Source organism: Dermochelys coriacea, chromosome 14, assembly GCF_009764565.3.
Source record: "Dermochelys coriacea isolate rDerCor1 chromosome 14, rDerCor1.pri.v4, whole genome shotgun sequence".
NCBI classification, from domain to species: Eukaryota; Metazoa; Chordata; order Testudines; family Dermochelyidae; genus Dermochelys; species Dermochelys coriacea.
The window spans coordinates 18,844,301-18,870,529 of record NC_050081.1 but is presented as its reverse complement, the minus strand read 5'-3'; the positions used below and the strand labels follow the sequence as shown (position 1 = coordinate 18,870,529).

At 47.9% G+C, this 26,229-nt stretch overlaps 1 protein-coding gene across 2 annotated transcripts in view; it reads left to right on the top strand.

The window, feature by feature from the left end:
• SEPTIN9 (septin 9) overlaps positions 1–26,229 on the top strand; it is a 254,811-nt gene that overhangs the window by 9,916 nt on the left and 218,666 nt on the right. Inside the window, exon 1 of one of the 2 annotated variants that reach the window (XM_043497403.1) lies at positions 17,193–17,281. The exons of the other annotated variant lie outside the window; for it this stretch is intronic. The gene's annotated coding sequence lies outside the window, so the exon portion shown is untranslated. Of the gene's footprint in view, positions 1–17,192; positions 17,282–26,229 lie in introns of those variants that run through there. 2 annotated transcript variants of the gene reach the window in all.

Below are 26,229 nucleotides of genomic sequence, written 5' to 3'. Positions count from 1 at the left end.
AGCTGGCACCACCTCCCTGTGGCCTCTGGGGGAGGGGGAGCTAGAGGGCTCCGTGCGTTGCCCTTGCCTCCAGGCACCGCCCTCCGCAGCTCCCATTGGCTGGGAACGGGGAACCGCGACTAATGGGAGCTTCGGGGGAGGTATCTGGAGGTGTGGCAAGGGCAACGCTCAGAGCTCTGTGCCCTTCCCTCCCCTAGGGGCCACACAGGGACATGGTGCCGGATGCTTCCCGGAGCGGCGCGGCGTGGAGCCAGGGCAGGCAGGTAGGCAGCCTGCCCTGGCCCCAGTGCGCGCTGCTGCCACCCCGGAGCCACTTTAGGTAAGCGGCGCCAGGCTCGAGCCCACATCGCTCCTGCACGCTGTCCCCCAATTCCCTGCCCTAAGCCCCCTGCCTGCACCTCGTACCCCTCCTGCACCCCACTCCCCTACCCTGAGCCCCCTGTCACATACTGCACCCCTCCTGCACCCCAACTTCCTTCCCTGAGCCCCCTCATAAACCCCGCACCCCTCCTCTGCCCCAATCCCTTAGCCTGAGCCCCTTCCTATGCATCACACCCCGCCCTGCCTCCCACACCCCAGCCCCCTGCCCCAGCCCTGTGTACAATTTCCCCACGCAGATGTGGCCCTCGGGCCAAAAAGTTTGCCCACCCCAGCCTTAGAATCATGAACTATACCATTTCATGATCACTTTCACCCTAGTTGCCTTCCACTTTCAAATTCTCAACCAGTTCCTCCCTATTTGTCAAAATCAAATTTAGAACAGCCTCCCCCTAGTAGTTTTCTCCACCTTCTAAAATAAAAAAATGATCTCCAATACATTCCAAGAACATTTTTCTGTAGCCCTGCCATGAGCAACCCCCCATGCCTCAGTTTCCTTCTGAGTAGGTGATAATACCAAAGGCAAATAGAAGCTGTGCAGATTAGTTAGACGGGAAGTGATTGGGGAAGGGACTGTGTTTTCCTGTGGGTTGGTACTATGCCCAACACAATGGGGCCCCAATCCTGACTTGGGCCTATGGTCACTACCCTAATAGAACTAGGGTCTGATAATTCCAAGATGCTGAGCTGTGATTCAGATCAGTGGGACTGCAGGTGTTTGGTGCCTCTACGAATCAGGCTCCTACTAGAGCCAGTGTTTCTGGCTGTACCATGTGGTAAGTATTAGACCCAGTAAGAGAATAAAGATTGGACACTAAGATCATTTGCTTTGCTCCTTGTAAGCTGAGGCCTTGCTGAGCAGAGCAGCATTGATAATGATCAGCTGAACTGTATTTCTCCAGTGGCATGGGATAGCAAGCTTTCACTCCAAGGGTCGGATTTTCCAGAGGCACCTAGGGCCAGATTTCACGTGGTCAGCACCCACAGCCGGGGCAGCTCAACTACTATTTATGCACCTAATTAAGGGTCACATCTTCAAAAGAGCCAGCTCCACAGAGGGATGGTGCTAACTGTTTAACGGTGCACAGCAACACCACACAGCCGCTGAGGCTGCGAGTGAGAGAGATTGTTTCCAATTGAGATTACATGGGGATTTTTGGGACGCAGAATGGAATTTGGCCATGCCTCTGAAATTAATGTTCCTCCCCCCAGGGCAAGAGTCATGGGGCTCTTGAGAGCTCAATTCTTCTCTCCTTTACCTATTGACCCAGCAGATAGTTTGCCTGTATAAAGCCTGGAAAATGGGATCTTTAATGACCATGCGCAGTCAGACCTCAATCTTTAGCTGGAATAAGCGAGTGTATGAAAACAGAATTCAGTGCAAACAACATTGCTGCCAAGGCAGATTAACAAACTGGTGGCATTGTTTCCACCCATCATTTCTGCCAGGAACAGCTCTGCCTGCCACTGTGACGTGCATTCAAGCACGTTAAAGGCTACCCCATTATTTCTCAGGAATGGTGCCCTTAACCAGTTGCACCATTGGATGCTCAGTGAACCTGACCCAGATAATTGCATACCCTGGATATTCTGTGCTAAGGCATTCTCAGCAGAATCCTTTTCTGAGCTATTTAATCTGTCTGCATTATCTCTCTGTCTATCTAGTATCTTCACTATATTTATCACTGTGGTATCTGAGCAACTAAGAAAACAGATCCAATTGGAGTTATTCTTTGCCTCAGTTAGATCCTGATCCTGCCAAAGGATCTGCCACCAGGACATCTACCCATGTGGAGCCCTTACAATTAACATGGCTTTTCATGAGCACTGGTTTATTATTGTAGGGTTGCTTATGAGTTGCTGGGGTTTCCCACCGTGGCTTTTCACTGCAGGATTGTGTTGAGCCATGTTCATATCAAGTTATTATTTCCATTATTTGTGTTGCTGTTACACTCCTGGACCAGGCCCCCATTGTCCTAGGCACTGAACAAACACAGGGGAAAAAAGGCTGCCCTTGCCCCCAAAGAGTTTATGCTCTAAATGCATATCTTTGTGCCCTAGTTTGTTATTGTAGGGTTGCAAACAGGTGCTGCAGACACTGGTGTAATTTTTGGGCGTGAGACTTTAGAAATACACAAGCCGTGCTTCCTGTTGCAGAGTTAGGTCAATGCTGAGCACCCATAAACAATGCCATGGAGTTTGCAAACCGATAAGGGTTGCGGGAGGGAAAGCTGACATTCTGGCCTCCCATCCATGCATAGGGCATTCCTGGGAGTCTAAGGTCCCTGCTGGACATCAAGTTTGAAATCCTGACCCTGCTGAATTCAATGGCAAAGCTCCCATGAATCTCAATGGGGCCAGGATTTCATCCCAAGTCCTCCCAGCCTGAGGAAACAATGGTGGCATAATCGTCTCTCTGGCAACGTGCCCAATGCCTGCCCTGACTAGCTAAACTGCCAGGGGAGGAGCAACTTGGCACAGGGTTAATAGCGTGATTTTTTTGCCTTTCATTGTTTGTATTACATACAGAAGTTTCTCTATTGGGTTGTTTTAATTAAAACTCACATAAATGACACCACAAATCGTTCCCCCCAGAGCTAGGCTTTCCAGGCCGAGCCCTGGAGCCAGTCAGTGAGGCCAGAAAGCCTAGCATAGCTCATAAACAAAACGGAGCAAGGCACCCCCTGCTCTCACCTCTTCCTGGGGGAATGTGGAGAGAAAAGCAGCTGCTGAGCTGGTTGTGGGCTCTTTGAAGTCAGTGGAGTGACTCCTAGCAATTGCAGGGGCCTCTGGATCAGGCCTTTGGGGAGCACTCAGCCCCATGGCAAGTCAGCTCCTGAGCAGATGAAACCTGGCCCTGGAACCGGCTGGGAATTGTTTCAGGGCTCTGCACTGGACATTGTAAATTTCTGTCTGCACAAAAGGACACTTTCCAATCACCCAAGGGCACTGTTCGCCATGCGCGACACAAAGGAGGTGCTGAGCCACCCCTTGCCAGAGACCCCAGATGTATTAGACTGTAAAAATCTCGTGATTTTAAGTCAGTCTCCTGATCGTTTTGGAGCCTGCCTCCTGGTTTCTGAATACTGGGGGTTGGCAGTGCTGCGCATACTGCTTTGCTGGTGGTGCCAATTGCTTCATGCAGCTCCTAATCTGGGAGTCTTTCTCCTGATAATAAAATCCACTGTGTTTACATTGCCCAAGGACCTGAACTCCATCTACTCATATACCATTGATCCTGCCTTAAAGCGGCCCAGAAATTATACAAGCCCCTAATTCTGCCCATGCTACCCTACTACACTCACTGGGGATGCATGGAGGTAACTAGGGACAGAATTTGCCTGTAGACTCCCTCCCACAAGCGTGACCCACGTACATTGGGTCTTTCTCATGGCCTTTCAGTGTCACATACATGCAGTTCCTGCCCTTGTTTGGTCCCACCTCCTGATGGTGCCTCATTCCCTTTACAAGGCTGAAGGGTCAACCCACATGCATCCAACAGCCTTCCCCAATATTGACTTGTTGCTTGTTCATTTGCAGAGTCCCCGAGGCTTGGCTCCTCCCACTGGGGGAGGAGCAGAGGGTAGCCTCCTCAAAGACATGATACCCTTCTTCAGGGGAAAAAATGTCCTGGACTGTTACATGGACGATCCTTGAAATCCCCCGGTGCTGGGAGAAGTCAGAGCTTTCCTCCTGTCTATTATGATATTATTTATTATCTACATGAGTGTGGTGATGCCCCGATCAGGCCCCCATTGCGTTCGTTGCCATACAAAGTCACAGTAAGAGACAGCCCCCATCCCAAAAAAGCTTACAATCTAAACCCTCTCTGTTCCAGCTCTCTGATGACATGGCTAATGATGAAGGAGGGTATTGAAGCACTTTAAACGTGCTTGGAAATGAGTCAGTTTTACTGAAATTATAGGAAGGGAAAAAGCCAGGGGGATGTCAGGAGTTTGTCTTCCCTTAAACTAGGAGCTGCTGATAGTTGTTGCACAGACAAGGAGCTTTGTACTTTATCTTCAGGGCACTGGAAACAAATTCTGCGGCTTGGTTTGGTGAGTCACATGGGCTAAGAGAGGCCATAATTCACATCTGTGAGAAAGCTTGTAATCTGAAAGGTCAATCGCTCTCCATACCTGCCCAAAACCCAGACAAAAAAGAGAAAATAAATAGGATCCAGTTCCCACAAGGAAAACACTCGCCCATTGTTTCAGGCAGCTGATTAGCCTGTGCCACACAGTCACATTTTCCAGCCAGTAAACAAAAGTCACGCTGCCCTGTCATGTTTACACATGCTGCCTGGCAACGACTTTCGCCACTAGATCTGACAGACTGAAAAGCACACCTCTGAATTTCCTGCGTGACTCATTTCCTCTCCCGCTGCTCCAACGGCTCTGCCCATTGGCATTGGCATTGCTTTCAGCAGTGGTGTTTGTAATTTGCCCTACAATTGCACCTAGCCGCTCCAACCGAGATCAGGGCCCGCTCACACTAGAGCCTGCACAAACACATAGCAAAAGGCAGTCCCTGCCCCAAAGCTCTTTCAAGTAAATAGACAAGACAGACAACAGGTAGGATGGGAAACTGAGGCACAGAGCAGGGAAATGACTTGTCCAAGGGTGCACAGCAGGACAGTGGCAGAGCCAAGAATAGATTCATATCCCCTGAATCCCAGCAGAGTGCCTTTGCCATGAACCTATGCTGCCTCTCTAGCTAGATTTTCAATACACAATTCAAATTTTAAACACTATTAAAATTCAAATTAAAAAAACGCTGGGAAAAGCAGAACAGATGCGCTTCCCAGCATCCCATTTCCAGTCTGTGTCTGTTAGCTCTTAGCATTAAAGTCAGCGAGCTTCCCAGCCTATCACAAAACACTAAGCAATGTCTGACCAGATGGCCCACTCTGATCCCTGCACATTTTCAGGGAGACCCACATTCTTCTCAGTCACGGGTATGACATGACACGCTGCTGTGACACTGGCATTGTATATTGCTAGGACACTAGCATGGTATGCTCCAAAAACACCAGTAAAGTGTGCTGCTGTATTGTTTGCCTTAGCCCCAGGTGATGGGGCATCCACCCCATGCTAGCAGAGAAGGAATTAATAGGGCCATAGGGAGGCTGTGGGGGGAGCAGCCAATAGGACAGGGGCTGTGAGGAACAGCCAATCAGGGCCCTTAGCAGGTCCATATAAAAGTGAGCTGCTGGCCAGAGTAGTTCAGTTGCTGTTGGGAGCCCAGGGAGCAAGGACAGTGACTCTAGAGGGCTGGGGAGAGCTGTGGCTGGCTCCTGGGACTGAGCAGTGAAGTGCCCTGAGGTGGGGGTGAAGAAGGTGCTGGGGCCATGGGGAATTGGCTCAGGGGAATAGAGCTGCATTGACAGAGGTTACAGAGGAGCAGCAGGAGGTTGCTATTTACAGGGGCCCTGGGTTTGTGCCTAGAGTAATGGGTGGATCTGGGTCCCCCCAACTTGCCACTGGAGAAGTGGCTGGACTGATGGACAGAGATGCCTACCCCCGGAAGGGGAAAACACAGATGACAACCTAGCCAGAGGGCTCAGTAGAGAAGAGGATGCTCTGGTCCTGGGAGCTGAGAGAGGAGCCACAGGCGGGAGGAGAGACAGTGCCAGTGTTCAGACTGTGGACATGGGTGTCGGCCTTGAGCTAATCCCCAGCACGACCAGGAGGGGGTATCAGTCTGGCAATGAGTGCTTCACCTGTGATACCCCATTAGGCCCCCTTCCAAGGCCCCAGGATTGCTTGCCGCAAAGACTCTAGTGTGGGTGGAATGCTTCAGTAGAACCAATTGGCTGCCATACTGGTGCCAATATGTATTACAGTGATGTTGGCAGAATGTGCTGCTATCACATCAGTGTGCCATGTGGCTATGATGTTGGCATGGCTTCCAGGGCATCAGCATGATGGGTAGATGTAGCATTGGTAGGACAGTCCGCTATAGCACTGGTATGCTTTGTTGGCATGGTATGAGATAGTATTGGCAGCTCATGGTACATCAGCTGCTATGTTATTGGCCGGGCATGCTATTATAGCATCACTTTTCCTTCCAGCTAGTGGAAAAGTTCTGCCGTAGCTAACATGACATCCTGATACCTCTCAGGAACCAGCTCACAGAGCAGGGAACTCCAGCCCAGCAGTAAGTTACTGCTTGTACATAACACCAGGCAATTTAATGAGATGTCAAATAAAGAAGAGCTGCAGCAAAAATTTGCTGTTTAGAAGGCTGACTGGATGTGTAATCCCTCTTCTGGAGCATGGTCCTTGTTCCTGCCTTCACCCTGCCTGCCCTGAGTGAACCAGACAAAAGGCATCACATCAAACAAGAAAATATGGCTGTGGGGAATAATTCCCTGATGAGCTAATGGCAAACAGGTAAATGTGAGGCAGGGAAATGGAAACAAATAACCCTTCACTTCTTTTCTTCTTAGCTCCTTTCTGCTGTCTCTCGCATGTCCTGTCTTCCCTGAACTCCAGCTTAGCTGTGAGTTTCCATGCACTGCAGCTCACAGACCCAGCCCCAGTCCTGTTCCTCTTGAAGTCAACTGCAAAAGTCCCACTGATCTCAGCTGGAACAGGATTGGACTCCGTGAACCTCAGCCGGGGCATTGCTTGCCATCTGTCGCTCATTGGAAGCAGAGCTATTGGCTACAACACAGTAACTGGCTCTTCCTGCATGATCATTATCTGCCTCCTTGCAAACCACAACAGACAGAATTAGTCTTGCAGCCCAAAAGGGCTTTCCCATCTGGGGTAGAGTCTGTGGAGATGGAGAAAACCTGGCCTCTTTGGTGAAGGGAAAGAGTGACCCCCCCCTAAAGCTTTCTTCCAGCAGGTAAAAATGGAAAGTCTCTTCTTTCTTTTGGGGAGCTCTTTGGTGGCTGACGTGAGACAGTGGTCTCAGTCCAGTGCAGCCACCTCTCTCAGACCACTGGCCAGGCGACAGACTGACCGGGCCAAGGAAACTGAACTCCCTTCTCATCCGTAGAGGCGACTCCTCCATATTAAGGCTGAAGCTTATTGGTGTTGGAAAACTTGTGCTGCCACTGTCTGTGCCCAGTCTCTTCTCTGGATAGGTGGACTTTGCTTTCCGTGGCTGCTGGTCTGACACTTTCACCAACACTACTTTAAGAAAACATATGGGGTTTTTCCTTCCTCCCCAGCTCTAGCATCCTCTGGAAGAAATCCAGGACTCCTGTGCACATATAATCACCATGTGTGTGCAGTTTTCGTATTGTAATCAGAGCCCAAAGGCAGCAGTCCAGTCAGAGAGAGGCAGCACAGTCACTAGTGAGTCAACACTTTCCCACACTTGTCAGGGATGACCTTATAATGACAAAGGAGCCCCGAGACACCCTTTGAAGTGCTTACACTTCAGATGAGGATTCATTGCAGCCTGGGAATCTGCCTCCTGCTGTGTAACTCATCATCCTGGCTAGAGTTGGTGACAGGACATCACAGAGTTTGGGAAGGCCTTTCCTAGTGCTCATGGTGGAATCAATGCCTAATCCAGCTCTGTGGAAGCAGGAGTCGTGTAATCACAGCTTGGGTTCTGACTTCTCAATTATAACGCACCCTTCACCCCACACCAAATGGCTTTACCATCTATGGGTCTCAAAGCACCAGTGAAATGCAGCCACTTCTGGGGTGGAGGGCAGCACATGAGTAGGGAAGAGGAAACTTTTGGCCAATAGTGGCAGATTACAACCCTGCCGTTTATGTAAAGTGTCAGGCCATGCTGAGCAGCCAGGACCTTAGTTGTAAGTTCTTGTTCAAAAGACACCCTGTATGGTACTAAACTTAGCCATCTTGGAAGTCTGAAGGGCTTACTCAGAGCTGCCATGACTGGGGCTTGTGATTCCAGCCCAGGCTGGTATTTCCAAAATGATGTTTAGAGCATCCCCTTCCAGTTTTTCTACAGGCACAACATTAAAGTGAAAGAGTCTGCAGGCTCCCAGCGAGGTCTGATGACATCTGGGTTCTAGGAAACTCAGCTGGAGTGGCCTATGTAAGGGAACTGGGGGAAGGAGGAGTTTGGTTTCATGATGTGGGATTATTTATTTACAGGAAACATTGTACAGGACTCAGAGCTTTGTTTAACAAGGGGCTTAAAGAGAGGAGATAGTGATATGCCTGATGGAAATGAAGAGGGGCTAGGTTATGTTCAAGAAAGACCATCATCCTCAGGGACGATTACTGCTGCTTTTGGGGCAGAGGGGGTGGCAGGGGCTTTGGCTTACATTCCCAAAGGGAGAGAATACTTCAATCAGGTAAGTACCTGAGTCTCCAAAGAGCCCAGCTCCAACTTAGGCCCCCGAATGAAGTACTCAGCACCCAGCATCTCCCACTAAGATCCAATGGACCTGAGCCCAAACCAGCCGGCACAGAGACACAACTGAACCTCTGCAGCTGGTGGTTCTCCCCACTCACAGGGAGACATCTCTTCTAGCAACCTATTGCTAGTCACGAAGAGGGACCACCAGGGAAGCCAACCAGACTCCATGTGTTTATAGGCTGAATCTGGTTAGCTTTGGGAGGGGAAACAGGGAAAGCATGAAATCTTATAAAGATGCAGGAGAAGACATGAAGACAACAAGGACAGAGCAGGGCTTTAAAGAGACAAGGCCTAGAATGAATTAAAACAGCCAGCGCTTTTATTGGAGGCACAGTTGCGAGAAGGGGAGTGAGGGACTTGATAGCCTTTTAAGACACTACGATGCACAGGAGCTATTTTGTTGGATTAGTTCCTGTGTTTGTTTAAAGAAGTTTTTATTGCAATGACTTCTACTTTCAGAACAGACCTCACAGCAAAGTCCAGCATCTGTGTAACTAACTTCATAGGCCATAAAAAGTGCACACAGCATAGCTCTGCCTTTAGAGCTTCACTGGCATAACCATGCTGTGACATAACTGAAAAAAATGTACTAGTTAAAATGATTCTGCACCTTTATATCTAAGCGTCATGCTCGGGGGGGCAGTATACTTACTACCTACCTTCTTAATTTGGGATGGATTTTTTGACTCTTTGTAGCCTGGCAGTTGGTATCAGAAATGAGAGCTGCAGGTGTTGAAGAACAGTCAGGGGAAAAGGTTCATTAGTATTTTTATTTTTTTAAATGTTTGTCTGGTGCAGTTGTCTGGCAAAATGAGATCTCCACTAAGTGAGCCAATAGAACAAGGGGTCAGAGAAGAGTAGAAATGGCACGTTCATAACTGACTGCCACTGTGCTCGGCGAGGTAGTGAGATATGGCTCTTCCTTGTGGCGTCTGGACCACTTCAGCAGAAAGTTGATGTTTCAGGGATGGCCAAACTGTGGCTTGTGAGCCACATGTCCATTCCCCAACTAGACTGGGGGGGTGGGGAGTTAAGGACCTCTGCCTTGCAGCAAGGTGGTGGGGTAGGGGCTTCTGATCAGCAGGGAGGGAGGTGCCAGGGCTTCTTCCCAGTGGGGAGGGAGGCCTCAGGGCTGGTGCACCTACTGGGGCTCAGGGCTTCAGCAGGAGAGGGGCTGAAGTCCTGAGCCATGGCAGGTGCGCCCCAGATCCGAACTTCTGAAGGTTCTTGTATGTGGCTTGGAGAGTCAGTAAGTTTGACTACCCCTATATTTGTGGCTTTTCTCGCAACTCATTCTCCGCTCCAGTTCACCCTCAGCTATGCTGTAAAGGGCACAGGCACTGGGAGAGTTGCTTTGCCAAAGATCTTTCTTTCTTCTCTTGATGTACAGTTAGGCTGACCCTGTTTAAGTGAAGACCTCTTGGAGAGTGAAACCCGCCGGGTTGAGTTTGCTTGTGTGTCTGTGTAGTCTGCCTGTGTCATGGCAGGAATCTGAGCAGGGGCCCTCATCTTTGGTTGGTTAGTTGGCAGGAATTTGCTCAACTTTGAGGGAATAAAGTACTCCACCAAAGGGCTGGCTTGGTTATAAAACCAAAGGAGATGCCCTCTGAGTGCTGCCCAGTTTGGGATGGCTCAGCTCCAGGTTGGTGTAAGGGCCTATAAACAAGGGGCTGGAGTCAAGGAGCTTTCCTGATCCTGCTGTAATAGAAAGGGGCAGGTAGGCAAGCTGCCAACCCACAGAAGAATCCAAATGAAGGGAGCAGGTTGGCCTCCCCCCGGGCAGAGCTGGGGAGTGGGCCAGCCAGCCAGACCCTGAAGAAGCTGGGTGGCAAGAGGTCAATGGGCCCCAGGCTCGGTGGCCTGCAGCACTTTGGAGGGTTGGAGAGAATGCAGGTTGTGTGTGGGAGACCAAGGCTTCCCAGATTGCCAGTTACCTTTGGGGTTCTTACTGAAAGTGCCCTTGTTTGGGTCATGACAGCATCAGGGTGCACAGGCCTGTTATTGCGATAGGCTGTGTACCACCATTCGGGCTTATACCTAAAACATAAAAAGAACGAACATGAGGGAGAGGGAAAATGGCATTGAAGGCAAAATCCCCCTCCCAGAGAGAGAGGGCACCTCTCTCCTTCGAGATCCGGCTCACTGCTTTCAGGGGACACAAGGGGTGGAGCAAGAGGTCAGAGGCCTAGTCAACTGCACAGATCCCAGGGGAGAACTTTGCCTGTTGCCCTTAAGCTGGCCAAGGAGGATCAGGAAGTCTGACATTCATGAGGTCGTCCGACTTTTTAAAGGCTTTTGCTGTCTGTTGCTCTTTACCCAAAAGGCAATATGAAGAAACCACATGGGCACAGTTGGACCCCAAGTAACCATACTTCCTAAACATACCCAAATAAATGAGGCTCAGGTACACTGGATTCTGCGGACTTCTAAACCACAGAACACCGTGAGCGCCGCTAGGGAGCCCACGGACTACTTAAAGGGATACTACCTTATTCCTCTACTCTACAAAGGCATGTTCCTCCCACCTTCATTGTGTACCGCACAAGTCAGGTCATTCAAAATATTATAACAGTCTCCATGTTGCACAGAGTCAGTGCGATATCCAGCGCTGTGTTGCTTCAGTGAGGCTGAGGAAACCGGGAGTGAGTAAGAGGACTGAATTTTGTTCTGAGATGATACAGCTGACTTGAATCACTTTTCACCCAGCCAGAGCTGATTTTCCCCTTCTGGGAGTTAGTCCCTTTTCCGGGGGGAGCCTGGCTTTGATTTGTGCCTTGAGGAGATGTCAGGAAGACCAAACAGCAAAAAAGCCCTTGGTTTCTCTGCCTGACCCACAGAGCTGCTCTGGGGCAAAGTGAAGGATCAATAGCCCCTCTGTTCAGCCCTGACATGTCTGTAGCAGCAGCAGCCTGGCAGTGAGAGTAGATAGACTTGTGGGACACACACTCCCCCAGGGTGAAGCTGTCTGACCCTGAGGCTCAACAGCCCCGGCTCTGTTGAGGTGGTCATGGATCAAGTCACCACCAGGTAGATGGCTTAAGTCAGTGCTACTCAAAGGGGTGGTCCGTGGACAAGTGTCAGTCTGGGAGCCATCAGCTGCTGGTCTGTGCGCACATTGGAAAAAAAATTGCCGGTCCCCCACATCAGATAGCTTGAGAAGCACTGGCTTAAGTGCCTTACGGCCCTGCTGAAGATTCTGCATGGCAACCATGCTAGCCATTATGTGCCTGGTACAGACCCATGAATAGGCCCTTATTTCAAATGTGATAGATCTGAGATTACCCAGCAAATGGCAACACCATAAGTCAGCTCACGTAGGCCCTGAGTCACTGGAAAGGCTCACAAATCTCCGCAAACTCTTGGGTGAACACAGGCACTGTGACAAACCCTGCAAACCATGTGAGTTTTCCCTGACTGTGTCCTAAATGTTTCTTACAGTCTCCACGTTCAGGTACCTAGAAATTCAGGGCCTGAGCTGGCTCCCATTGAGAACAGTGGGACCCTCACTATTGATCACAAGGGGAGTCTGATCAGGCCCCTTAGTAACTGTCATTAGCATTGTTTGTTAGGGGCCTGATCTAAGGTCCATTGACGTCAGTGGGGTTTGGATCAGGTCCTAAAATAATGAAGCCCAAGGAATTTCATTTTTCCTGGTGAGTACAAGCAGCTAGAATTGCTCCTCCTCAATCTGTTCTCTCTCCCCACCCGACCCAAAGCTTCAACCCTCCCTATAAGTAATATATTTTTTTCTTTAAATGCCCTTCTGATCCTGAAATGTCTCTTGGCCCCTCTGTGACCAAGGGAAGAGAGAGCGAAATCCCAGCTTCTGGGCCTCCTTTCCCTCCCAGTGACAATGCCCCAGTGCTGCGGGTGGGTGGGTGAGTGGGTCCCTCGGCTAGAGGGGCAGAGGTGCTCTCACACGTCCGCTCCATTCCCAGGAGCGGACTGTGGGATTGAACTGCGTGAGGCTCCTGCTCCTCCCAGTGCTTCAGGGAGACCATGTCCGTTTTGGCCCCCCTCCTCAAGGCACAAAGAAGCAGACAGACGGGCAGTCTGAGGGATGATGCAACCACAGGCCAAAACACAGCTGGGAGATCACCCTGTAGGTCAATAGCAGCCTTGGCAGGGTCCCTCGGAGCAGTCTGGAAGCGTTGAACCTCTGCTGTCTATAAATTACAGGCCTTTCCTTTCCCAATAAGAATTTGAACCAAACAGGGCCCAACACTGCTAGGTGCTGAGCACCCTCAAATGCCACTGACACCCTCCAGAGTCACTCAGCACCTTGCAGGATCAAGCCCTTTATCCCAACCCTGTCTCACTGGTTTCTTTTCCAGGTTTTGACTGTGTCTATTGCTGGCAAAAGAGCGAGGCCTGGGAGAGCTGGAGACTGAAGGCCTCTATTTACACGCAGCCAAAGCAGTGCCGCCTTGTGGCTCATCTTGCCCCACTAGGAGCGAGGGACATGGCTGTCTTCTAATGTTCCTCCCGTGGAGCGCTGGTGTATGTTTGTCACCATCTCACAGAGTGCCTACATCACAAACAGATCCCACACACAGGGAGTTCTGTCTCTTCCACTGGCTGAGCTTTGTAACTAAAGATATGTCCCACTTCTCTAACACCTTCCATCCAAAGATCCCAAAGCCCTTTACAAGCATCATTTGGGAGGGGAGGGTGGTATGAGCCCCATTTTACAGATGGGAAGCTGCCGAAAAGAGGGGTGAAGAGACTTTATCGAGGTCATACAGGAACACTGCATCAGAGCCAGGTATCGTAACTTCCAGGTCCTTGCCTTAACAACCATTGAGATAACTTAGGCTTTTATTTGGCCCTCATTAGCGCAATATCTGAGCATAGTTATCTCACAACATCCTTGTGCAGGCAGGCAGTGCTATTATCCCCATTTTGCAGGTGGAAAACTGAGGCATGGAGAGGCAAAATCACTTGCCCAAGGTTACTCAGGAAGCCTGTGATGGAGCAGGAAATTGAACCCAGGTCTCCCAAGTCCCAGGGTAGTGTCCTAACACCTGGACAATCCTTCTTCCCTAAACTGCATCCTAAAAGCGAACACTTGTTTACAGCTGGGGCTAAGCCCTTCGTATCCTTCTGTCATGTTTGTTCAGAAGGTTGCTGGTTTACACAGTGGAAGTTAAAGGAGCTTTATTGCTTGAACTCACCTCAGGCCATATGAAGTTTTGAAAATAAGCAACTGCATGCTCCAATGTAGAGATCCCTGGGTGGGTAGGTGCTGAGCCTCCTTCCCAGCATCCTGTAATATCAGTGGACCAGGGCACAGATGCTCATGAAGCAAACTGCTGTGCTAGAGACTGACACGGTCACAGACCTAGCACCTCAGTACGATAACATAAACTTGGGCCAAGCCAGTGGATATTCTTCATTGGCTCAGGGCATGAGGCTGTGGTGACGTGTTCGCAGGGAGAGGGGCCAGCAGTTCCTCTTGAGACAAAGCAGAACCATTTTCTATCCATGAATTCAGTTGCTTGAGATAAGCTTGAAATTTAAACACCCATTTAAGCATCCTCCCTCCACTCCCTGTCCAGTCCTAGTGCTTACATCCAGGCAGGAGAGATTCCATCCTGTGAGTGGACACGTCCTGGAGAACAATACTGGAGACAGGTTTGGAATAGCAGATTGTGGCACTGCCTGAAGATCTTTCTCTGAGAATGGAGTTCTGGGGCCCTCTCTAATGGGAAAGGGTGGAAAGCAGGAGAAACCAGGTCATTTGCTAAATCACAGAATCTGGCAATGCCAAGGTCCCACTTACTAGATATCCATAAAAAGAAAAGGAGTACTTGTGGCACCTTAGAGACTAACAAATTTATTAGAGCATAAGCTTTCGTGAGCTACAGCTCACTTCATCGGATGCTCACGAAAGCTTATGCTCTAATAAATTTGTTAGTCTCTAAGGTGCCACAAGTACTCCTTTTCTTTTTGCGAATACAGACTAACACGGCTGCTACTCTGAAAAGAATATCTGAGGAACAGTGGGGGGTGGGGTGGGGAGGGAGAAATAACATGGGGAAATAGTTTTACTTTGTGTAATGACTCATCCATTCCCAGTCTCTATTCAAGCCTAAGTTAATTGTATCCAGTTTGCAAATTAATTCCAATTCAGCAGTCTCTCGTTGGAGTCTGTTTTTGAAGCTTTTTTGTTGAAGGATAGCCACTTTTAGGTCTATAATCGAGTGACCAGAGAGATTAAAGTGTTCTACAACTGGTTTTTGAATGTTATAATTCTTGATGTCTGATTTGTGTCCATTTATTCTTTTACGTAGAGACTGTCCAGTTTGACCAATGTACATGGCAGAGGGGCATTGCTGGCACATGATGGCATATGTCACATTGGTAGATGCGCAGGTGAACGAGCCTCTGATAGTGTGACTGATGTGATTAGGCCCTATGATGGTGTCCCCTGAATAGATATGTGCACAGAGTTGGCAACGGGCTTTGTTGCAAGGATAGGTTCCTGGGTTAGTGGTTCTGTTGTGTGGTTGCTGGTGAGTATTTGCTTCAGCCCCCCCAATTTTTTTCCACCAAATGCATCCGATGAAGTGAGCTGTAGCTCACGAAAGCTTATGCTCTAATAAATTTGTTAGTCTCTAAAGTGCCACAAGTACTCCTTTTCTTTTTGCGATACAGACGAACACGGCTGCTACTCTGAAACCTCTCCTTACAGTGTATATGATAAACCCATTGTTTCATGTTCTCTCTGTGTGTATATCAATCTCCCCTCTGTTTTTTCCACCAAATGCTTCCGATGAAGTGAACTGTAGCTCACGAAAGCTTATGCTCTAATAAATTTGTTAGTCTCTAAGGTGCCACAAGTACTCCTTTTCTTTTTGCGAATACAGACTAACACGGCTGCTACTCTGATAGATATCCATAATCACCTGTGAGTCCCAACCAGCTGTGAAAGGAAAGCCTGCTAGGCTACAGCTGAGTTTAACATACTGTGTAGCTGGTCTGGGATTATAAATGTCAGCATGCCCTGAGCTGCATGAGAATTACTCACAGCCCCTTCTCATTTCTCATCACCCTTTAATCTCCCTGATGTGCAGACAAAGGAGACTAGCAATACTTCAAAAAAGAAAAGGAGTACTTGTGGCACCTTAGAGACTAACAAATTTATTAGAGCATAAGCTTTCGTGATGAAGTGAGCTGTAGCTCACGAAAGCTTATGCTCTAATAAATTTGTTAGTCTCTAAGGTGCCACAAGTACTCCTTTTCTTTTTTGCAAATATAGACTAACACGGCTGCTACTCTGAAACCTAGCAATACTTCAGAAAGTGATCTCAAATCTTCAAGTCCATAAGGACCAAGAATGTTCTGATGGGGGCGCTATTAACTTGTCTCTTTGTAAGCCTGGACTGCGTGACTATTGCACCTTCTCCTGCTGTCCAGCTTGTCTTTAAAAAGGAGACAACACAGCACCCATGTTGGATTCAGGCCATAGAGATCACCTCCCTTTTGTCCTTTATGGGCTTCAGTCCTTCCTAACATATAAATGTTGCCAGCACTAGAGCCCACCTCCAGCTACAAGAGTGCAGTCTGTCTAGGCTGCTGGGATGGAGTGTGAGCTGAGGTGAAAAAGCACAGCCTGGGGTGTTGAGGGTCCTCTCTGTTCCACAGGGGAATCTATACATTAAACTCTTCTAGCCTTTGCCCTTTGGAGCCTGGATCAATGCACCACATTGTTCGATGCATTTATATAGATCTTCCTGTTTCAAAACCAACCGCAGCACAAGGCAGCTCTCAGTTCTCTGTATAGATGTGTATTTGCTCTGCAGAAGTGGCAACAATTCTTTAGAGAAAAAGGTAATTTTCCCACACTAGCCAGCATAGCTGGATGTGTGGCTCATGTGGGTGGGGAGCTTAGGCGACTGGCATTCTGGGTTCTAGTCCTGACCTTACCACTGGGTAAATCATGTTAATTTCTTGGGCTCATGGCATTGTTGCTGATGCAGCCTATCTTTTCTAGGGGGTCATTAGGGCATCCCCCATCTTCTTCTCCTGTCCCCAGCAGACTGTGTTATGTTTGTATGATGCTGTATTTCAGCACAGGCTCTGGTTACTCTTGCGTGAACTTTCCCTTCATAAATAGATGAGTAATGAATCCTGTTCTAAGGACTCGTGTTCTAAGTTTGCAGGTGGCAGCTCTACTCATGCTTTTCACCTGAGCCAGTTCATTTTGCCTTGCAGTGGAGTTTGATTGTTTAAGTAGATGCCAGGTGTTTTATTCTTTCCCTAATACTCCCACTCTTCAGCTGCAGCTGGAGGAGCCCATTAGAGCAGCCGGCTGCTTAGTGACCTTTTGGTATCCATGGAGAGGAGAGGGTAACCATAGAGTAACATCAAGCAGTATTTCCTCCAGCTGGGCCTGTTTCATGGCACCACTCTAGGGTTGCTTTTCTCCCACCTCATCTAGGGAGTTGAATGAGCTGGCTTCTAAGGTGTAGTCAGTTGAGCTGGACTGAGGCCAGAGTTGTTCGGTGCTATTGGAAGCCAAACTTAAAAGGACACAACTGGCAAGGTAGTTTAGTTAAATAATTGATCCCCTTCCTGTTTTGAGCACCCCCTCCTCCTATAGCTTGATCCTAACATCTGCTTCCTTGTTTTATTACTATTATTTAAAGCTAACATGGCTTAGTGTGGGTTCAGGGCTGCCCTTCCCCCTCCATTGCTTCCCATGCAGGATTGGAGCATCTGGGGGGTCAGGTTTTCCAGAGCTCAGTGTGCTGGGTCCTTTTGTATATCAAACCCATAGTTAGATGCCTGAATGGGAGCTGTCTTGTTTGGAAAGCCATGGTCTAATTCCAGCTGCTGAGTGTTTGTAGGTCTGGGATTAGGGCCCAGATCCTCACAGATAGGTAAGTCCCTAACTCCCCTCATGGCTCTGTGTCTAGACCACTGTGTTCCAGTTCTCTGCCTATGCCTCTGTCCATCTGTGTGGAACTGAACTGACCAAATGCAAATGCAGCAAATCCTCGCTATAGGGCTTTTTCCATAAAACCTGCCACAGACGTAGCCAGGGCAGCTCTGTTTAATAAGCTAATAACATTCTTTGTGTGTTTTTCCTTGTGTCTTACAAGGATTTTCAATATTAACTGTAAGGGGGGGGGCAAAGTGGAGTAGGGGAAAAACCTCCTGCTACACGACTCCCTGCATCTGGATATTTAAAAAGCGCCTATCTGCATCTTTAGGCACCCAAATCCCTTTCAAAAGCTAGTCTCCAGTTCTTTTTTTTTTTTTTTCTAGTCTGCTTTGCCCTCCTCTTTCAGTTAGCAATAAAAATCCCTATAAGACTCAAGGAAAAACATGCAAAGAATGTTATTAGCTTATTCAGTGGAGCTGCCCTGGCTGTGTCTGTGGTAGATTTTATGGAAAAAGCCCTACAGCCAGGATTCAAGGCTTCTTAGCATCCATAGCCATAAACCTCCTTCTGCCAAACTGCTGGTGGATAATAGCCACCACTGCCATTATCTATAAGTAGGTTTCAGAGTAGCAGCCGTGTTAGTCTGTATTCGCAAAAAGAAAAGGAGTACTTGTGGCACCTTAGAGACTAACAAATTTATTAGAGCATAAGCTTTCGTGAGCTACAGCTCACTTCATCGGATGCATTTGGTGGAAAAAACTCTGTTTTCCACCAAATGCATCCGATGAAGTGAGCTGTTGCTCACGAAAGCTTATGCTCTAATAAATTTGTTAGTCTCTAAGGTGCCACAAGTACTCCTTTTCTTTTATCTATAAGTAGTTCACACCTACCAAGTGCTTTATGGTGCTAGTAACAAGTACAGACTTTCAGAAATAGATCTTTGGGCTGCCCTATAAGCAGGGAAGTGTTATTCACCCACTTTTACAGACAGATGCCTGGCAAGAAGAATTGAATTTCAGTGAGTGAGTCAGTGGTCCAGCAATATTTAGAGCAGAGCAGTTCCTGACTCCCTGTCCAGGGTTTGCTTCTGCAGACCACACTGCCTCAACAGCTGATCAGCTGTTTGCCTCTTCAAACCCTGCAGCTTTATTCCTAGGAGACACTGTTACAAGTGAATGGAACACCAAGCTGTGACTAGGGATGGGGCCAAAGCTGTAAAACAGCAATCTGGATGCTCAATGTCCTAAGTGGCCAGTCACCATCTGGGCTCAAGTGAGTGGCTCAAGGCCACTGAAGGAGTCTGTGCCAAATCTGGGGCTTGAATCTAGGCCTACCAGCCCCATGATCAGAATGCTAGAGACCACAAACCCGGAGGAGACTTAACCAAGAGAGGTCCCAATTCACCAGTGCACCTTGTGGGGCTGCTTACAGAAGTGCAAAATGAATGTAAAATGCTCCCCCTGTGGTCTGATTGTGTTACACTCACACTGCACTGTGTAAATAACCACACAAGCTACGGTGAAGTGAGCCCTGGGTACATGAGTGCAAACTACTGACACCGAGGATGCTTCAGGGTGAAGAGCATGATCCCTTTAGATTGTTTCTGGGCTTGTGTCTGATTTTTTTATTTATTTTTTCCCCTTGGTAAGGTGAGAACTGATTGAGTGAGTTTGGTAAATTGGTTTTGAGGGCCCTACCTGAATTCAAGGACAGATACACTTAACAAAGGAGGAGCTCAGGAGAGTCAACAGACGCCTCTTATAAGCCTTCTCTTCTTTACACACTCCATCCTCCTCTGGGAAAAATCAACATTTGTCTTTCTGAGCCTGGCAAACAGCAGCATTATGTACTCCATCCTGAGAGCAGCCCTAGGTCTGCAGCTTCCTGGTGATCAATTCTGCAGTGTCAGTCTGGGGACTGGAGGGGGGAACCCTCTAAAATAGAAGCCAGAGAGCACTGCGTGTTTGAAATCAGAGCAGGAAAGCACTGAAGGGCCACTGGGGAAAATCTGCAGCTGAAAACCAAAAGCATCTGTTGAATTGCACTGAGCGAGCGCAAGGAAAGCAGGAAATAGAGTTTTTAAAATGCATGTGTTTTTGAGCCGCACATTGCTGCGCAGGGTTACAAAGCTCTGCAGAATGCCAGAGCACACTGAAGCTTTGCCATAGGAGTTTTCATCCTCAGCCAGAGACTAGAATAGTATGGGGCTGAGGACAGGAGGGGGGAAGTCTTGGGACCATTTGCTCTCCTCTGGACATACCAGATTCCATATTTAAAATTTCTCTTCCCTCCATCAAATCAGATAAGGGATCTCCTAGCCAGGTTGTGGCCCTGGCTTTGCTTTGTGACAGGAGAGTTTCAGAAAGCTTGGTGGTTTGGTTGGGTGATGAGCACCCCAAAGTTTGGACACTGAAAGCTCTTTGGGGTAGGAACCAACTGTTTGTTCTGTGTTTGTAAAGCTCCTAGCACAGTGGGGTCCAGCTCCTAGGTGCTACTGCAAGATACATAGTTCAGCGAATTATTATTATTATTTGAAGCTCGTGAGGCTGCAGAGCTGGACTGAAGGTTTTGTGAGAGCTGGTTACCGTAGATTTCTGGTATTTCCTCCTTCCAGCCTGGCCAGAAATTGGAGATGGGCTGGAGCCATTGGTTCAAACACCCAGGCCTGCCCCCAGAACATAGCTGGGGCTGATAAAAAGTAAAGGGTAGCCAGATCTCAACAACTCCAAGTTTGGTTTTGTGAACTCTGACTGAAGGTTGTGGATTGTTGTTTCCTTTTTTTTGGTGAGGGGGGCGTGTTTGTAAAACCAAATTTACCTCTGGGTTTAAGTCCCTCTCTCATGGAAATACCACAACAGCAGCATTTCTCTCTGCATTTCACCCCCTCCTTTTCTGATCTCCGATGGAGCTTGGAAGCTTTGTATGGTAAATGAGGAGGGGAAAGTTAGAGGAACATCAACAACTGGGAATCTAGTACATTTCAAGAAGAGAATTACAAGTCGTTTCAGGCATGATAGCTGCCCCTGAGTCCCCTTCCTCATTGTTATGGTTTCACACAGTATTATTTTCCTATTCATTTAAAAATGTTTCTCTCCCCTAATACTGTATGAATCCCTGACAAAGAGCAGAGGAAATGGTGAAATTGACCCCCCACACAAAGGGCCTATTTTTCCAGTGCCTTGTAACTGGTGTAATTCAGAGAGTGTGATTTGTCAGTCAAGTCATGTGGTACCATTTCTACTACCTGATTGCACGACTGATTTTTAAACCAGAGAAGCATGAGTGATGACGAACACCCTTTACAGTACAAATAATCGCTTGTGCTAACATTTTTGTTGCCTTCATAACTCACCAGCATCTTCCTGAATAGATGGCAGATGTCCAGGCACTCATGAATAATGAATAACATTCCCACTAACAGCAACGAACAGATCCAGCCACTCCCATCTGTGGAACTATTTGTGACTCCCGTTTTGTACGATTCATCCAGCCCTCCTCCTCCTTGTGTGTATTCTGTGCTGAAATGGTCTCAGCAACACCTGGAGGCCATTTTAACCATTGAACACCTTACCATCGGATATGGTGGATTCTCCATCACTGGAAATCTTTAAATCAAGACTGGGAAAATTCAAGTCTCAGTTTTGCAGCTGGGGCTCTCCTCCATTCATAACCACCATTTACACACTTCTACCTTTTGCCACTGCTCAGTGGCAGGATGATGACCTTCCAAGCAACACACATGGTAGCTAGTATCATGCAATGTGCCCAGTACGAGACGTGTAGGCAGTTTATTCCTACCAATTCCCCAACAGCTTGCTGGAGGGATGACTGTGCTCCAGCTGTTGGCCAGATTCTTAGCTGCTGTAAATCACCATAGCTCCACTGAAGTCAACAAAGCTTGGCCAATTTACACCAGCTTAGAATCTGACCCCTGATCTGCACAAGCTTGCTGAGCACTGACGATTCTGGTGCTTAGGCCATACAGTGCTTACAGGCAGCATTGCACCTACGCATGTGCCACAGTCCCATGAGCACACCGGCAAGTAGCTGCATCAGAAATGGGCATTGATCCATGTCTGAATCCATTACCAGTGTCAACTAGGGAACTGCAGATGCGGCCCTGCCTCTCTTCCAGCAAGAGGTCTGTTTGCAGCATGCTTTTGCTGCTGCTGCCAGAGACATCTGATCCAGGATGAAAAGCAAAAGAAACCATAGACATGGGTTGTGCTTTTGTCCAGCTGCGCTCAGCTTATTTGGAGAGTGTCTCCGTTACACAGGACTTGGGGAAAATATCGGGTTCCTTAGAGCGTGTTTCTGATTAGGGCTGGAGCTTAGCGCAGCTCAGTTTCACATATTCCTTTTTTGGGTTCAGTGGTGAGAATGGATTTAGAGCGAATGAAGGAGAAGTACTAATTGCACTGGCTGGAGTCAGGCATAGATTTCTGCCCCCATTACCTGTATGTTCTGTAAATAGGTGCCACTCCTAGCCTTCATCAACTTTGCTGCTTCCAAGCTGTTCCAATGCAGCTCAAGTCCTCACCTCCAGCACCCTCTGCTGCTCCACTTCTAGTGCTCTGTTGAGCGGACCCAGTCAGGGTTGTTGAGCTACCGGAGAACCTCAGAGTTATAAACACCAGCGTTACGTACTGACTGGTCAACCACACAGCTCATTTGGAACTAGAAGTACTCAATTGGGGCAGGAGACAAAAAGAAAAAAGTGCATACAGTTCTGTGTTAAACGGAAAAAACTACTAAAATAATAAAGGGAAAGCAGCATTTTTCTTCTGCATAGTAAAGTTTCAAAGCTGTATTAAGTCAATGTTTAGTTGTGAACTTTTGAAAGAACAACCAGAACGTTTTGTTCAGAGTTATGAACAACCTCCATTCCCGAGGTGTTCCTAACTCTGAAGTTCTACTGAATGTGATGTGGGGAAATGGGAATGGGACTCATCCAACCCATTTTCAGTTATGTCCTAAGCCAGCATTTGAAGTCGCATCTTGGGCAGACGTCCAGCATCCAGACACCAGCGAGAAAGGTAAAGAAGTCACTGAGGACCTGCCTATGCACCGTGGATCAGTCCTACTGCAGAATTTCCCTTTTTGTATTATGAGCTTTGGTCCCAACCCTCAACAGCTTAACTAGCGTTTCCAGAGGTTGTTCATGAAGGCAGGCTTTAGGGCTGGGGTGAAGGACACTTGTGTTGCGTCTGGCTGCATTGCACCTGTGCGGTGGATAAACTGTATAGATTCCACTCTTCAGGATGGCCTAGCTGGCAGCTTTCAGATGCACTGAAATGCACACAGAAATCTAAACAAAAAAAGGAGGGAAACTGAGTATTTCATGATCATCTAATTGTACTCCTGAAGGCAGTAGGGCTGTGCCTTGCTGTCACCCTCACAACCTTTCCAGGAGACAGGTGGGGGGCCATGACAGTGCAGCACTGGAAGGCTGATAGTTACTATTTAGTTGGTAATCACAGTCACAATGTGCTGGGCTCTTTTCAAGTACAGAGAGTGACGCAGAACCTGCCCTGAAGAACGGATGGTCTAGAAAACTGAGCATCACGTTGGGAAATACCAGTGTCACAGAGCAGCATTCCAGCCAAGTCCTGTATACATCTCAGAAGTGTCCCCCTCATGGCCAAGAGCCCCTCCCATTATTCCTCACTCCTGATCAATGGAGGGCAGGAGATGGCTGGGAGAAGCTCTTTTTTTATCCTCTGGGTAGGGGAAGGTTACTGAGATGGCCTGAATAGCCTTGGGAAAAGGTCCCGGTCTTAAACAGAGACAAGAAAGGGCTAATACTGGGGGCAGAAACATACATTCAATTATCTGAGTAGCCCCAGAGAAGATCTCCTGGATGATCCCAGAGAATGGTAGTCTGCCAGTAATACAGCTTATAGAAACAAGGGGCCAGATCACTGCTCAGATAAGCAGGAGCCACATGACTGACCAGTGGGATGATTCCTGCTTACACCATTGGTGCATTAAGCCCAGTCATTTTAGACAGGACCAGTGGTCACTGTTATATTTACTTCTGTAACGGGTGTAGCGAGCATGTGCTGCTAGTTGTAACACCTTGTTATTGTTCAGACATAGCCCATAAATCTGAAGAGTTGGATCTAAGAATATGTAGAAGAATATCTAAGAATATGTCCGATACATACGCCTTATGTATGGGATGTGTATAGCTATCGGGATCAGCGACACAATTTGAGAATGAGCCTAAAGCATAGGCGTAGTTTGATTTCTGTAATTGGGGGGGCAGCTCCAGTCAGGCCAATGGAGCCGTGCATGAGGGAGCAAATTCCGTGCTTGCCCAGGGCTTGCACTTTGGAAGGGGGCAATGCCCTCCCCAGCTCCCCCACCCCCAAAGCCCATGGAAAGTACCCATTCTTGGTATTGGTAAATGTTCATAAAAGGGTCAGGGACACAATTATTTGCCTTAGGCACTTTGTACAAAACAAACCAGGATTATTTTGATAGTATCATATTTTGGGGATATTGGACGTGGAAGTAGCTATCAGTTCCATTATTAGGGTCAGGTTTTGCACCGGTAGTAGCCAGCTGAGACAGTCATTTTCCACCAGCAGTGATTCCTCTAGATACACCGGACCTGATTTCCCATTGCCTTACCCCCCCCCCCCCGGCCCTGGTATCATTTATACTAGTGCAAAATGGGATTTGGGAGCATTTTACACACACTTTGCGCTGGTGGCACAAGAGTGCGAGGCAGTAGGGAATTGGGCCCTGTATTGTCTGGGGGTGGGCAGATGGGGTTGTGAGACTGCCAGAGTTACTGGACCTGATTCTGATCTTGCTCAGACTGATGAAACCCCATTGGAATTGCTGCTGCCTTGCACAGCTACAGAAGGGATCTCAGTCAGGCCCAGCATGCTTTGGGGATGCCACTGTATTCACTGTGTTCCCTATGGGCCTAGGCTGCAGGTCTGGGAGTGATTCTGCCTCGATTACGAACTGCTACAGGATACTATTCTGCCAGAGATCAGAGGACAGCGGTAAGCATCCCTAACGCTATCCCTGTGCATAACAGGAACATGTCCATGTGGTGGACTGAACTACTCTTAGACTGTCCTACTTTAACTGATGGACTGTTCCATTTTAAAATTACACTGAGGGACTGTGGGGAAACTGCCCTAATTTCAACCAGATAAGATGTATTTAATTTTGTTTCTTATTCCAGTACTCTATAGCCTTGCTGGGGATGCTCCTGCTGCTATTAGAGGGAAAACTTATAGACAGTATGTGTAGGATAGAAGCCTTTGATTTTTGATTCCTAGTACCATAGCCCAGAACCAGAGCTGCAAATGCCTCCATGCTATGAACAGAGGTAACCCCAGAATGCTGTCTAACATGCTGATACACTGTCCACCCCGCCTGCGCTGGAGTCTTTACAATGAGCTGGGGAGCGGAATACATTTTCTTACTGATTGCATTTGCATCTATGACAGATTCTCTCTCCTGTCCTGTGGGACTGGAGTCTTTCCACATTGCTTAACCTCCCTCCCATGATCAGTCTTGGCAGGTTGTGTCTGTGGAGAAGTCTAGAGGATAGCACACTGGACTGGGAATCAGGAGATGTAGGATCTATTTCCAGCTCTGCCTCTGGTTTTCTAGGTGACCTTGGGCAAGTTACTTCACTCCTCTGTGCCTTAGTTTCCCTGTCTATAAAATGGGGTAAAAATACTTTGTAAAGCACTTTGAGAGCTACTGATGAAAACTGCTGTATAAAAGCTTGGTATTATTGTACTTGAGGTAGCCTTCACATGGTGTCGCCTAGTGGTTAGAGCAGCCAAATAGCTGTCAGGATACTCTGGCTCTAATCCTGTCTCTGCTACTGACTTACTGCGTCAGCTTGGGCCAGTAACTTTAGCTCTCTGCAGCTTGGGTTACCCAGCTACTAAAAGGGGATAATAATCCTTACTGGCATCTCAGAAATGTGAGAGTTAAATCATACTAGCAAAGAGCTTGGAGGTCTCTCTATCACAGGTGCCATGTAAGTGCAAAACTCTGTGTATGTGTGTGTGTGTGTGTGTGTGCATGTGTGTGTGTGTAAGTAAATAGATACATAGCTATACTGCAAGTTCAAGAATAAGAAACGCCAAATGCATAGGGCTCTGCCACACTGGACATTGTGTATGTTTTACATTTAGTTTTTACCTTGTTACCAGGGCTAAGAGAAATAAAATCTATTTTCTGTGTCCAATCCTGTCCAAGCTTGGAAGTTCCTTGCTTTGCATCTGTTTGCCAGCAGAGTGAATATGGCCTTTGACCCCAAAAGGATGGATTTAACTAGCTCTGCATGACTGCACATCTGCAGGTCACCCAAAAGGGGGCAGTTTCTCCTATAGATGCAGTTTTCAAATGCTTGTAGCTTCTGTGGACACTAAATCATTCTCTCCCCCTGTCCAAACAAAGCAACGGTGCTAGTCCTCAATGAGGAGCCCCTCTTTGCTAGGTTTCAGCCACTCTTGCCATAGCCTATCTAAAGAAGTGTTGTTAAAATTCTTGTTTAACAAAGAAAATATTTTCACCTTTGCCACACATACTCTCCAAAATATTCAGTCCAACTTCCTGAAAAAAAA